Source organism: Lagopus muta, chromosome 3, assembly GCF_023343835.1.
Source record: "Lagopus muta isolate bLagMut1 chromosome 3, bLagMut1 primary, whole genome shotgun sequence".
Taxonomy (NCBI): Eukaryota; Metazoa; Chordata; class Aves; order Galliformes; family Phasianidae; genus Lagopus; species Lagopus muta.
Genome location: NC_064435.1, coordinates 54,330,701 through 54,342,893, shown reverse-complemented (window position 1 = coordinate 54,342,893; position 12,193 = coordinate 54,330,701).

Genomic DNA, 12,193 nt, shown 5'->3' with positions numbered 1-12,193 from the left:
TGGCAAATAATTTTTGTCTAAAACAAGATGAATGTTTTTATTTAACCGGGTCAGAGAGGTATACTATGAACTCTTGCTTAACAAGCAAGGTATAAGCACATGGGATTCTGGTGAGGCTAGAGTTACTATCTGTTGGAAATATACAGATAATTTTTGTCAGGACGCTGTCTCTGATAAAAGCAGATTTTATTCGCGATTGCAATGGTGGGTGTCCTGCAAGCAGGAGCACCTATGGACACAACGTGACAGCATTTATACCCTGTTTTCTCCCCCTTACCTCCTCCCCCTCCCCTGGCTGGGTACTGCAGGTTCACAATCTCATCAGAAGGCTTACATTTGTTAATTTATTTGTTATCTGGTGTCAGTCCCATCCTCCTCTTCTTTCCAAGATTTCTCAGTGATTTTCTTGTCACATTGATATGGTGATTTTCTTCAAAGTCTTCTTTATACAATGAGTACTGGAGGGGCATGATGCCAGGCCTTCTGATGTCTTTTCAGGTGCTTCCTTGTGCATGCCATCACTTGTTCTCTGGTTTGATCAATCTCGTGCAAGATATTCTTGCAATGTGTATGACAAATATACATATAAACACCTATATACAGAGCGTGCGTTCCTGGGGAAGGTTCATCTAGAGGATAAGTGATGTAAACTATCAGAGACCTCCCCCACCAGGTAAAGTAGAAAGACACCCAAAAAGAATAATGACAGCGGAGATTATGAAATAAAAAAATATTATCCAATTCTAATGCAGAAACAACATTTGATTCCCACATACCTGCTGCAAAATTTCATGTGGATGATCTATGTGTTTTCTGTTTTTATTTTAGAGTTGTTTAGTCTGAAAGTTTCATCCATTTATAAAGGTGAGTTAATGGTCTTGCATATACATTCTGCTCTCAGTCAGAAATGATGGGTAAGCAGAGGCTAAAAGTAAGAATTTCAGTTTTCTGTAGTTCCTATGAACCCCTGAAAGAGTTCACACTTTCCCCTGACATTCTTAGTACTTGAGTTATATGAGATAGTGTGCAAAGAAGGGTTATTGTTATTAGCAGCTGTAACTTTTGTTGTCTTATTTTTATGCATTTGCAAGGAAAACTTTTTTAACCAGTATTGCCAAGGGGAGAATTTGACCTGTTTCATAGTCTTTTTTTGCTTGTTAGAGACGGAATTCTCATTAAGTGCCTGATACTTTTTATTCTTGAAGCATCTTGGTATAGCTGGAAGCATATCAATTGATAATAGAACACCTTTAAAATAAATTCAGTATTAAATAAACACCTGTTCATTAAATCTGCAGCTCTCTCTGCAGTTTGGTAGCAGATGCTATTGCTAATGATACAGACTGTTTGACAGGCAAGTTAGATGCTAATGGAGTGTACTAGAGATTAGTCTGGATGCTTCAGAACATTATATGCCAAAATAAATTCTGTATTTCTCTCTAAAATAAAACAAGACAAATATGCTAGAGGGACTGAGTAAACTTTTTTTTGTTGTTGTTTAAAAAGATGTTAAGCTTCACACCATTAGCCAGTATTTGAACTAGACTGAACTCAGCAAGGGTTCTGGCATTTTTTGAGCCTTTTATTTTTATGTGTTGCCTTGCTTAAGGGGTTATCTGGTCAAGGGAAATGAAATTTCAGAGGCACAAATAACAAGTGGAGTTTGTTATAATATTACTGAGCTGTCTAAATAAAAAAAAAAAGAGATGCTCCTGGTCTTTTGCAAAAGACTTATATGTGATGTTTAAACCAGACAAGTTAATACGAGTGCCCAAAGTGAACCTAAGTTTAATCTTTTCTTTTTTCCCCTATGGATGTCATTGGTAAAATTTAAGTTTTGTTACTTTAACAAGCAAGCCTCAATGCTTTTAAAAAAAAAAATGCTCCGAGCATAGTCAGGGTTTCTTTCTTTTGAGACTGAGATTGAGATAGACTGCTACTAAGAGATAACTCCGCTTGTTTCTCTCCAAGTACAGCTTTTGTTCTTACTCCTTCAGAAGCTACCAGGAGCACTTAAGGAGAAAAAGTGACTCCAAGTGGACAATGAAAGTACTCAAAGAAAGAAAGAAAAAAAAAAAAAAAAAGCAAAAATGTCAAAAGGGCTTCCTAACTGACCTGAGAACAAAATGCCAGAAGGAAGTCAAAGAAGGTGAAATGATTTAAAGAGAGTCCCCACCTCAACCTCTATATGTGCAGTGATATATCTTAGCCTTATCATTCAGGAATGAAATTTTGGAGTTGCAATAAATAGCGTATGAAAACCTTATATGATCTCCATGTCTAATAGCAGTCAGAAGTAGGATAAATGATTAGAAATCCTTTTCTTCTTTACTTAAAACCATGGTGCACCAGCTTCTGTTATACTCTGTAGCATTCTAGTTTTTTTTCTTCTCAAAAATATACCTTTAAAAGGTCCCGGGAAGGACAATAAGAATTATCAAAGATATGGAAAAGCTGCTTTTGAGAGAAGACAAAATACTTTTGTCCTCTAATTATACTGCTCCTAAGTTGCTTCTTGTAGGCTTCAGCTGGGGACAGGATGCTGTGCTATGTGTATCTTTGTTGTGGCCCAGGGTAGTGGTGCTGTGTGTGTCATGGTGGGAGGAGCGCAGTACCAGGGCAGGCTGACACAGTTAAATTCCATTGAAGCATAGTATTCACCACTGCTTTCCTTTGAAGAAGCGTTGGTCTCCTTTCATATATGAAGTGTGAGAGTGGCTGAGACTGCAAAAGAATTCAGATTAAGGACTGCTTCATGAAGTTTTTTCCAAATCCTTGCATTATGCTTTCAATTTATTTTTCAAATGCTTAAATAACTTTTCCTAGTATCCTATAGAAGTTGCTATGCAGTAACATGTTTCCACCTGTGTTGGACCTAGTTCGTGCTGCTGAAGCCACATCTGTGGGAACAAGTGGAATTTTGGCTTGCATCTTCATGTACTGTTTCAATTTTTGAATTTTGTAAGAAGACATAAACCTTAGGGATATCAAAGCAACTATACTGAATACACAAGTAAAAATGTAATTCCTTCTGTTATTATTTCTTCTTAAAGTTTAGTTTAAAGACTCATTTGTAGTACAGCTCCTATGGACTCTGTTGCCTTTAGGTATGGGAAAATACTTTTGATCAATATGTTCTGCTGTGTTTACAAACAGGTACAAACAATGACATCTGTAATGGTAGCTGATTTCCTACAAGAATGGTGAAATTGAGAGCTTTGGTTTAGTTTTTATTTATTTGTTTGTTTGTTTTTGTCTCTTTTCTCTCCCCAGACACTTTTAAGACTATATTTCCTGGTATAGCTAATTAATTAGTTCGTTTGAAAGCACAACTTTGTGTACTATAGAACATCTTTTGGATTAGTTGCTTTGCTTCCAGAAAATAAGATGGTTAAGTGCAGCAGAGCAAGCCTTAAGTCCCTAACCAATCCAGATTAACAGTGAAGGCTTAGTGCATAGCACACTGTTCATTGCCCTACATGAGAGAAAGGAGAGGTTTTCTTGTCTCTGAATTTTGCTGAAGGCTTCCATGGATGGCAGCCATCTCTCATCTGTTATTACCTGATTTTTATCTGCTGCTAATTTTTCTTTTCAGAGAGGTAGGTGGCTGACAAAATAAGTTAGTTCTCTCTATTTTTATTTTTATAGAGAAATGAGCACATCTCAGTTAGCTGGCTAAAACACTTCCCATTAATATACGTTTGAAATGAACTTGAGCTGGATTGTTCATTGATAATAGTTCTCTATGACCTGTAGCTGAAAACTTTCTTTTCTCAGTTTTCAGTTTAATTATAACTTCTCCCTCACAGTGTAGCCAAAGCTAAGCCTATCCTTTAAGAACTTCAAAAGGAACTTCAGTGAAATCTGAGTATTTTTTAACTCTTCTGTTTCACTGTAGAGTTAAAAGAGAACTGGCAATTTAATTAAAAAATAATTAGCTAGAATTTTTCAGTCTTTCTAAAAACTAAAATAGTGCTCAAGAAAATCTTTAATCCTAAATATATTTCAGCTGCTCTTAAAACCAAGACGTATTTCACTATTAAGAAGCCATAAATTCAGAGCTAAATTAATAAAGTCAGAAGGAGGCTTAACAATGTTTCCAGCCTTTTGTGGTTCGAGACAGAAAATGACTATTTATATTTTTGTGTTTACAAATTATAGCTACTGCCTTCTGCAATATATTCTCTACAACTTCAGAGAATATAATTTTTTTTTCTTAAGAGTATAATAGTTATAATAGTAAAATAAGTTATAAGAGCCTCTTGACCAAGTACAAATAAGTCATTCATAGTGAGATATCCTGTGATTTACAGAATTTTGGAAATTGATAAATAAACACAAACTGCCAACACCCTAAAAATGAAAATAAAGCAATATAAAATGTACTTTTTGTACTTTGATTTATGCTTAATTATAAGAAGAACTTTTGTGTTTATTACTGTTTATAACATTTCCAAGTAAGCTCAATTTGTAATTTGTATTTTGTTCTGGTAGTCAACATAAACCCTAGGCATGATGAAGAAAAAGATAATGAAATTAAAATTCAGACTATTAAAATTTATATAAAATCTATATGAGTATTAAGATAAATATTTTGCAACTTCAGTCTTCTCTACCAATTCAGTAGGAACTTTAAACTGCCCAGTTCATAGAATGTATCATAGAATAGATGGAAGGGACCTTTAAGATCATCTAGTTCCAACCCCCATACTTCGTCAGGGATACCTTCTTCTATACCAGGCTGCTCAAAGCTTCATCCAGTTTCAGTGAAATCTCTGTAATATTAAGCAGTGGAGAAATTGGGCCATTGAAGTCCTTTAAAATTTGCCTAAAATTAATATGAAAATGTCACTAATTAGGTTAATCTAAAGCAACTGCTGTTCCATTTCAAGAACACACATTTGTACAATAAAAGATAAAGTGTAAATCCTAAAAATTTAGTGGAAGGCAAATGTAGTGTTGAAGTTAAACCATTTTTCATAAAGAATAGATACTTAAGAGTTTTAATTAGGTATGAAAGGCCAGAGAAAGAGAAGGCATACTGACAAGTCAAACTTGCTTTAATAAAGCAGTTAGTCATGTACCTTTAGCTGTGTCCAGGTTCTCTTTCAAATGAATCCCCAATGGTAAGAGGAAAGATCATTTTATTGTATGTATTTCCTGCTTGTCTGATTAATGGAAAGATACTGCCACAAATATTCTTTTTTAAATCAAGAGAGCCTTTGTAATTTGTTTCTCCCTCTGTAGTTGCATGATTGGTCTTGAGGAAGACAAAAATCCTGCTGCCTTCGTGTGTCATCTCCTTCTTCTTTCTAGTCGTTAATACTTTATCTTGTTTCTGAAGCTTACATATCTTTCAATCATTGGGATTTTAAAAATCTAGACAGTTTATTTGCTCCCGCTGGGTATTTTTTAGCTTATCTCTTTAAAGAAGGGCTTTCTTTTCACCAAGATCAAGCAAAAGAGACAGTGAAGAAGAATCTGTAACAGTGAGTACTCAATTACTTGATTTCAGCTAAGTGTCTCGGAAAGCATAGTTTTAACCATCAATTTTAAGAACATTTATCTTCATTTCTTTTTCGGTTTATTTAATTATATTAAATGTGAACATAGTAATTACATTTTTCTTAAGGGCTGTAAATCATTTTCTATAGCAGCATTTTTATAGTTAAGCACTCCCTCACATACAGTGTGTACTATTTATATTCAAGAGCACATTTTATTTGAATAGTCAGATAAGAATGCACACAACAGAGAATTCAGAACAAAACAAATAGCTTAAAAAAATCTTTATTGCCACTTACCTTTGTTAAGAGTAGTACGAAATATAGATCTACTTTTTATCTCTGTCCTCACAGACTTTTTTGATTTTGGATTTATGTAAGTATACATTTTTACATTAAAATGAGACCTATAACCTACTGATTTTTTGGCAATGCCTTTTTGAACATCACTTTCTTATGTCATTTTAATTCAAAATATGTTGGTTTCTAGAAAGCCTAAAAATGCACCGCACTTTTCCTTTACTTTTGTATATTAGATTAGTATGATGGTATGATTATATTAGTAATGAATGTGGAATAAATGCCTTTGAAATCACAGGACACTTGTAACTTTACTTCATTAGTATGAAGGATATCTCTGTTAGACATTTGAGAATGGAATTGCAAGTTGGGAGAAACTTAACTCTACCACTTGTTATTAAGCTATCAAAGTCATTTAATAGTGGATTTCTGCCATTTCTTTTAGTTGTGATATTTCAGAGTATAATATTATTTATTAACTCATAGAATAAATCATATTTAAACTAGTGGATCATTTCAGTTATTCCTCTCGTGAAAAGATCATGAAGTCCTGTAGTTAAACTCTTAGAGCAATTAAAAATACAAGTTTTGATTGAGTTCCGTTTTTCTGCAAGGGAGATGAAACTAAGACGATTTTTAGGTGGTTGCTCATCCAGAGACCTTGCCACACTATAACTTCTTACTCCTTTTTGATTCTGAATTCCTGACCAGTTCCAACAGATAGAATTTGAAGTATCTGTTGATAAATATACTCTAACTTTTGTTTCAGAGAAAGTATCTGATGGAATAAACATTAATTCATATTCTTTTTTTCCTAATGAAAAAAGACTATGTTTTACAGATTCTGTAAAAGAGAGAGACAAACTAATTTCTCATTTTCAATAACACTGTTCTCCATTCTCTCTTTTCAGGGAAAACACATGGAATCCACACAACTGACCTTATTCTGCTTCAGATCAGTGGTTATTGTCACATATAATTGCTTTAAGTAAAAGAGTTCCTCGGAGGATGCCAGTCAAGTGCCGAAAGGAGATGAAACACAGGGTTTTGATATTTCTCTGAATGATTTCGGAATTTTATGAGTGTAATGTATAAACAGAAAAGAAAAAACTGTTCTCAGCCTACTATAAAATCTATGTTACAGTGTCCTTGCTATTTTATAGGCAAAATGAATTCTTTATGACATCAGTTTTCAAAGAGCATTTTAATTGTTTATCTCTAAATGTAAAAAATTGTATATTAAACATGAACTTCAATTTATTATTTTTTGATGTCTATAGGAAAATAAAAAAAACAAAATACAAAGCTTGGATCTGAATGATATATTGTCATAACATTTTAGTGTCTGCCAAATATTTTGAATGTTATGAAGACTGAATGCTCTGAGTGTCAACAATTATTTTGAAATGTTATATAATTAAGAAATTGCATTTTTTTAAAATCAACATATTGGCTTGATATTTCATGTATGACTCAGATGTTCAGAAACACTACTAGATATAACTGAATTCTAGCCCTCCTAATGGTTCATTGCCCATTACTTTGATTTGATTATGAGTCTAATATATGTATAAGTGCTTATTATGTACATCTTTAGAAGATTCTGCTTTATACCTTATTCAAATTACTGTCAGACTGAACAAGTATTACATTCCTGTTAGAAATTAGATTTTTACTTATTTTCATCATTTGTTTATGTTCTTTTTAGATTGGCATTGATAATAGTAGTTACAGCTGTAAGTTGTTTATGAAACTGCATTAAAACAGGGCTGAAAAGGTAGAGTTTTTAGTGGTTTTTTTTTTTTTTTTTTTGTCTGTCTGGACATCTGGTGTCCATTAACAACCAAACATTGTGATGGGTTATTCATCTGTGTTGATATTGCACAAAGGATTTTGCCACCTGTTCCATTTTTATTCACTGCTTTCAAAAATATTTAGAGGAAGATCTTCTATACTTTCAAGTTAAATAAGAAGGACATAATATCAAAATATGTATTTTAGCAAGCAGAGCTTACAGAATGTACTAAATCTCACAGCTTTGAATCTCATGAAGTTTCCTCCTTTAATTATGATTTTCTTGCAATTATTTGGAACTGAATGTTTGAAGACAATGAATACCATGTTAAATAAATCTTAAATCTCTATAACAGGAAGTAGAGCTGTTGGTTGGCGGGTTGGTTGGTTGGTTGGTTGGTTGATTGATTGATTGATTGATTTCCCCCTCAGGTATTTGAAGACTTGTATTTTTATAATCAAAGAGATCCCCCACTAGGACCCTACTACTGATTACCTACAAGGTGGCACTGATTATTCCTAACCAATATGAGATCACAATTAGTGACAAACTGAAGATAGGGAAGGGATGAAAGCATATCAACAAACTTTAAGGAACTGTGGCCAGGGAACTAATCTCTTCTATACTACATGTATAAAAAGTGGAACAAGAGGAGGACCTCTGAACTGTGTTTCAGTGATTTATAGTGAAGATTTAATCCTTGAAGCTCTGGTAAATAGAAGGCAGAAATTTCAGAGATTCAGTGAAACTCAGAATTGCATTTAAGATAATACTGAAATTTCTTGAATAGTTAATAGAGTTAAGAGTTAATATTTCATTGGTTCTAGGAGGAAACATACCTGACAGTTTGTGTTTCTAAAAAACAGAGACTAATCATATAGACAATATTCCTCTGTAATTCATGTTAATCAAAAATGTAGCAGAAATGCTGAGTCACGGCTTTAAACAGTGACCTGAGCACCTGGGAAGGCAGGGCTAACCCAGGGGAGCTCAGCTGCATACAGTGCCCCTGAGTGACTGGAAGGAGTGGAGCCAGGATCCGTCCCTTCCCAGACCTCATTTAAGGGTTGGTAGGGGAGGTAAGGGTCTCTATGTACCTGGGGCCTTCTAAAGGTAAGCAGTTTTTAATTTATTTATTTATTTATTTATTTTTCCTCCTGTACCCTGGGGCTTTGCTATCTTGCTATTGTTGCTGTGCTTTCCATTGCGTTATAGTGTTACGAATTAAAACTGTATTTTGTTTGAAATGCCCAGAGTATAAAGGCTTAGAACTTGTATGCTCCACTTGGAGATGAGACCCTTGTTATTTAAGTGAGATATTACCAGTCTATTTAAAGCTGAGGTCATCTTGATGTGCTCAGCATCAGGAAGTCTAATGGCCTAGAAGAGCATTATCTTCTTGGAAGGAGAAACAGTATTTCATGCGTTGAAAATAACAAGGTGCATGTGATTTCTATACCAGTTACACTAACATTACCTACCAGTGATTATCCTGTAGCTGTAAATGTATCTGCATACATTTGAGATCCTGAGATAAATGAAGAATTTTTCCTGTATACTTAAAAGCAACATACAATACTATTCCCCAACACTCTCCTGCAGTCTTTTTAATAGCCTTAATTAAAGAAACTGAAGTATTTTACATTAAACTCCCATTTCAATTATATATGCATCTTGATAAATTAAAAGCAAATTTCTCTTTTGCTGTAACAGGGATAAGAACAATGGAATTCTGATGCTTAATTTCACTTTGGGTGGTGGTTGTATTTTTTTTTTTTTTTTTTCTGTATGCTTGTAGAAGCTCCTGACTGTGAAATGTTCTTTTCTAAGAAGTGGAAACTGAAAGCCAGTGACAGAATGTTCATTTTCGATTATATATATATATATAATCGAATATATATATATATATTTCGATATAAAAGATGTTCTTTTATACTTTGTTTATATAAAATAGTTTATATAAACTGAATGTGTTACACTACTTGAATCTTACTTTGTTAATCTTACTTTTGAATCTTACTTTTTTAATCTTACTTTGTTAAGTTACCTATACAATATGAATGAACTTTGGAGAATAGAATTAAAATAGAAAACAGAATAAAAAATAAAAATACAATAAAATATAATAAAATCGTTTGAGTTGGAAGGGACTCTTGAAGGTCCCCTAACTACTCTGCAATGGACAGGGATACCTAAAAGCTAGATCGTGTTGCTCAGAGTCCCATCCCATCTCACCTTGAGTGTCTCCAAAGGAGGGCTTCCACCACTTCTCTGGGCAACCTGCTTTAGTGCTTTATCACTGTTATCAAAAATTTCTTCCTTTCAGTCTAATCCCTCCTTCTTTCAGTCTGAAACCATTTCCCCTTGTCCTGTCACAACAGGCCCTGCTAAAGAGTCTGTCCCCTTCTTTTTTACAGTCCCCTTTAAATATGGAAAGGCCCCTTTCAGGTCTCCCCAGAGCCTTCTCTTCTCTAGACTGAGCAGCCCCAGTTCTCAGTCCTCGCAGCAGAGGTGTTATATTCATTCTGTGTTACTTATGTTTAGAAGAAGAAGAAGGGGGGGGGAAAAAAAAAAGTCAAAAAGGGTAAAGAGGCACTGTAGGTCACCTATTCCGAAGGAAGTCTAAGATATATTTGGTGCCATATGGAGCCGTATTTACGCAAATGTTCTGAGATTACATTTATTTGATATTTCTATGTTCTTAATAAACCACTTTAAATTTATTATGAACTTTCCAAAGCATGCTTGCCATTTCTTTTTTTCTTCTCTATTGGGTTTCATCCACTGCTAAATAAACTAAGGAATTTTTCTTTTGCAATGACAAATATTTTTATTACAACTAAGAATGACTCATTTATTTCATCATTCTAAATGTGATAGATCGCACCAGAAATTCCTTAAGAAATAAAATTAATCAAGTTAGTCTAAAGTTTGTTATCTCAGTCTAATGTGCAATTACGAACATTTTGTATTTCTTTCACCACAGGTAAAAAATCATGATTTCATGTTTATTAAATTGGAAGACAGATGTGTTGATGGTGTTCTCAAAATTCCTAGAAAAATCCTTGGCAACCAAAGAATGAGATAACGATGAGATTACAAGGCATACAGGTCTGAACACTGTTATCATCATCTTTTTATTTCTCTCAAGTGATTTTTCATATATTTTATTTCTCAGTAGCCAAGCATATTTATTTGCAAGCAAAGCATGTTTGTTTGTTTGTTTTAGGGTAAAATATAATATTTTGTTGAGCTTCTATCACCCAACGTTTACTGTTTTTGTGTCTGTCATATAAAAATTTTATTTCATGCTGTCACACTATCCTTCTGACTGTTATGCTAGTATACTAATAGGGCACCTTCAATGTTCTGTCCCAGTTCCCAGAATCTGTGCTAAATCAGATACGGTATGTATTTCTGGGGGGGAAAAAAAAAAGATCTCTGATCTTGTTTAGTCTGTGAAATTTTAAAAGTTACTTCAAAATCGTACAGTAGGAAGATCAATAGAATTTAAAGAGCTGGCTTGCAAATATTGCAGAATGCATCTGGATAGTTGTGGCACTCCCTGTTTCTAATTTTCTCTTTACAGCTAACAGAAGAAGACTGCTTCACACACTCCAAAGAACAACATGAAACAGTCAGTAGTCAGTCATCTACATTTCAAAGTACTGTGTGTATCAGTCTTGGTTTAGGTTTAATTTTCTCAGCAGCCTACAGAAAGATCTATTTAGCTTGAGAATGCAAAGATGTGGCAGGGAATTCAAAACTGAATAATTGCGTAAACTGTTCGTTCCCAATTTTACTCTTTCTCACTTCAAATCTTGCTTAATTAACTTGTAAATCAATAAAGAAATAAAACATGAATGTACAACTTATGACATCAAACAAACATTTTCATTTGATGGGACTTATTACTAGGTTGTAACATCTTTTGATACCGGATGAAAACGGAAAAAACAGAAAAGTTCTTAAAAGCAGATTCTTTCTTTTAATTACCATAGATTTTTAAATATTAAGGGTAGACTAGAACTGGTAATTCAGTGCATATCACCATTCTGCATTAAAATGAACGTAATTTTTATGTCAGAACAAGAACATTCACACTTTCCAAGAAATTTATACAACCATGACTGTAGTAATATGAATGTTGATTACTTTGGAGATAGATTGTCCAGAATCTGCCCTCAGTAATAGCTAGTTTAATGGACAACTATGGTAGTTGTGTGATCTTGTCTGAGGTCACAGACTGGCTCATGATTTTCATGTTTATATTACTGATTTTACAAGTATTTCTATTTAAGTATTTTAAATCAGTTTAGCAGTCATACTGAACTAACTATGCTCTTTGCAAACAGAATCACTATATGTTGTTTTTTCTTCCTGAATTGATCTGCATTTATTATTGTTTGTAAAATTATAATTAATATTAAATGTTATCATCTGTGCTAGGCCCAGAAGGCTGAATACTTTGTCATATATTCTTGACAAGGATTAAAACTGTGAAAAAAGAAAAGAATTGGCATCAAGTTCACTTGGAAAAAGTATGAACTTCAGGAATAAAACCCTGCAGGTCTCATCAGCTTTCCATGAAATG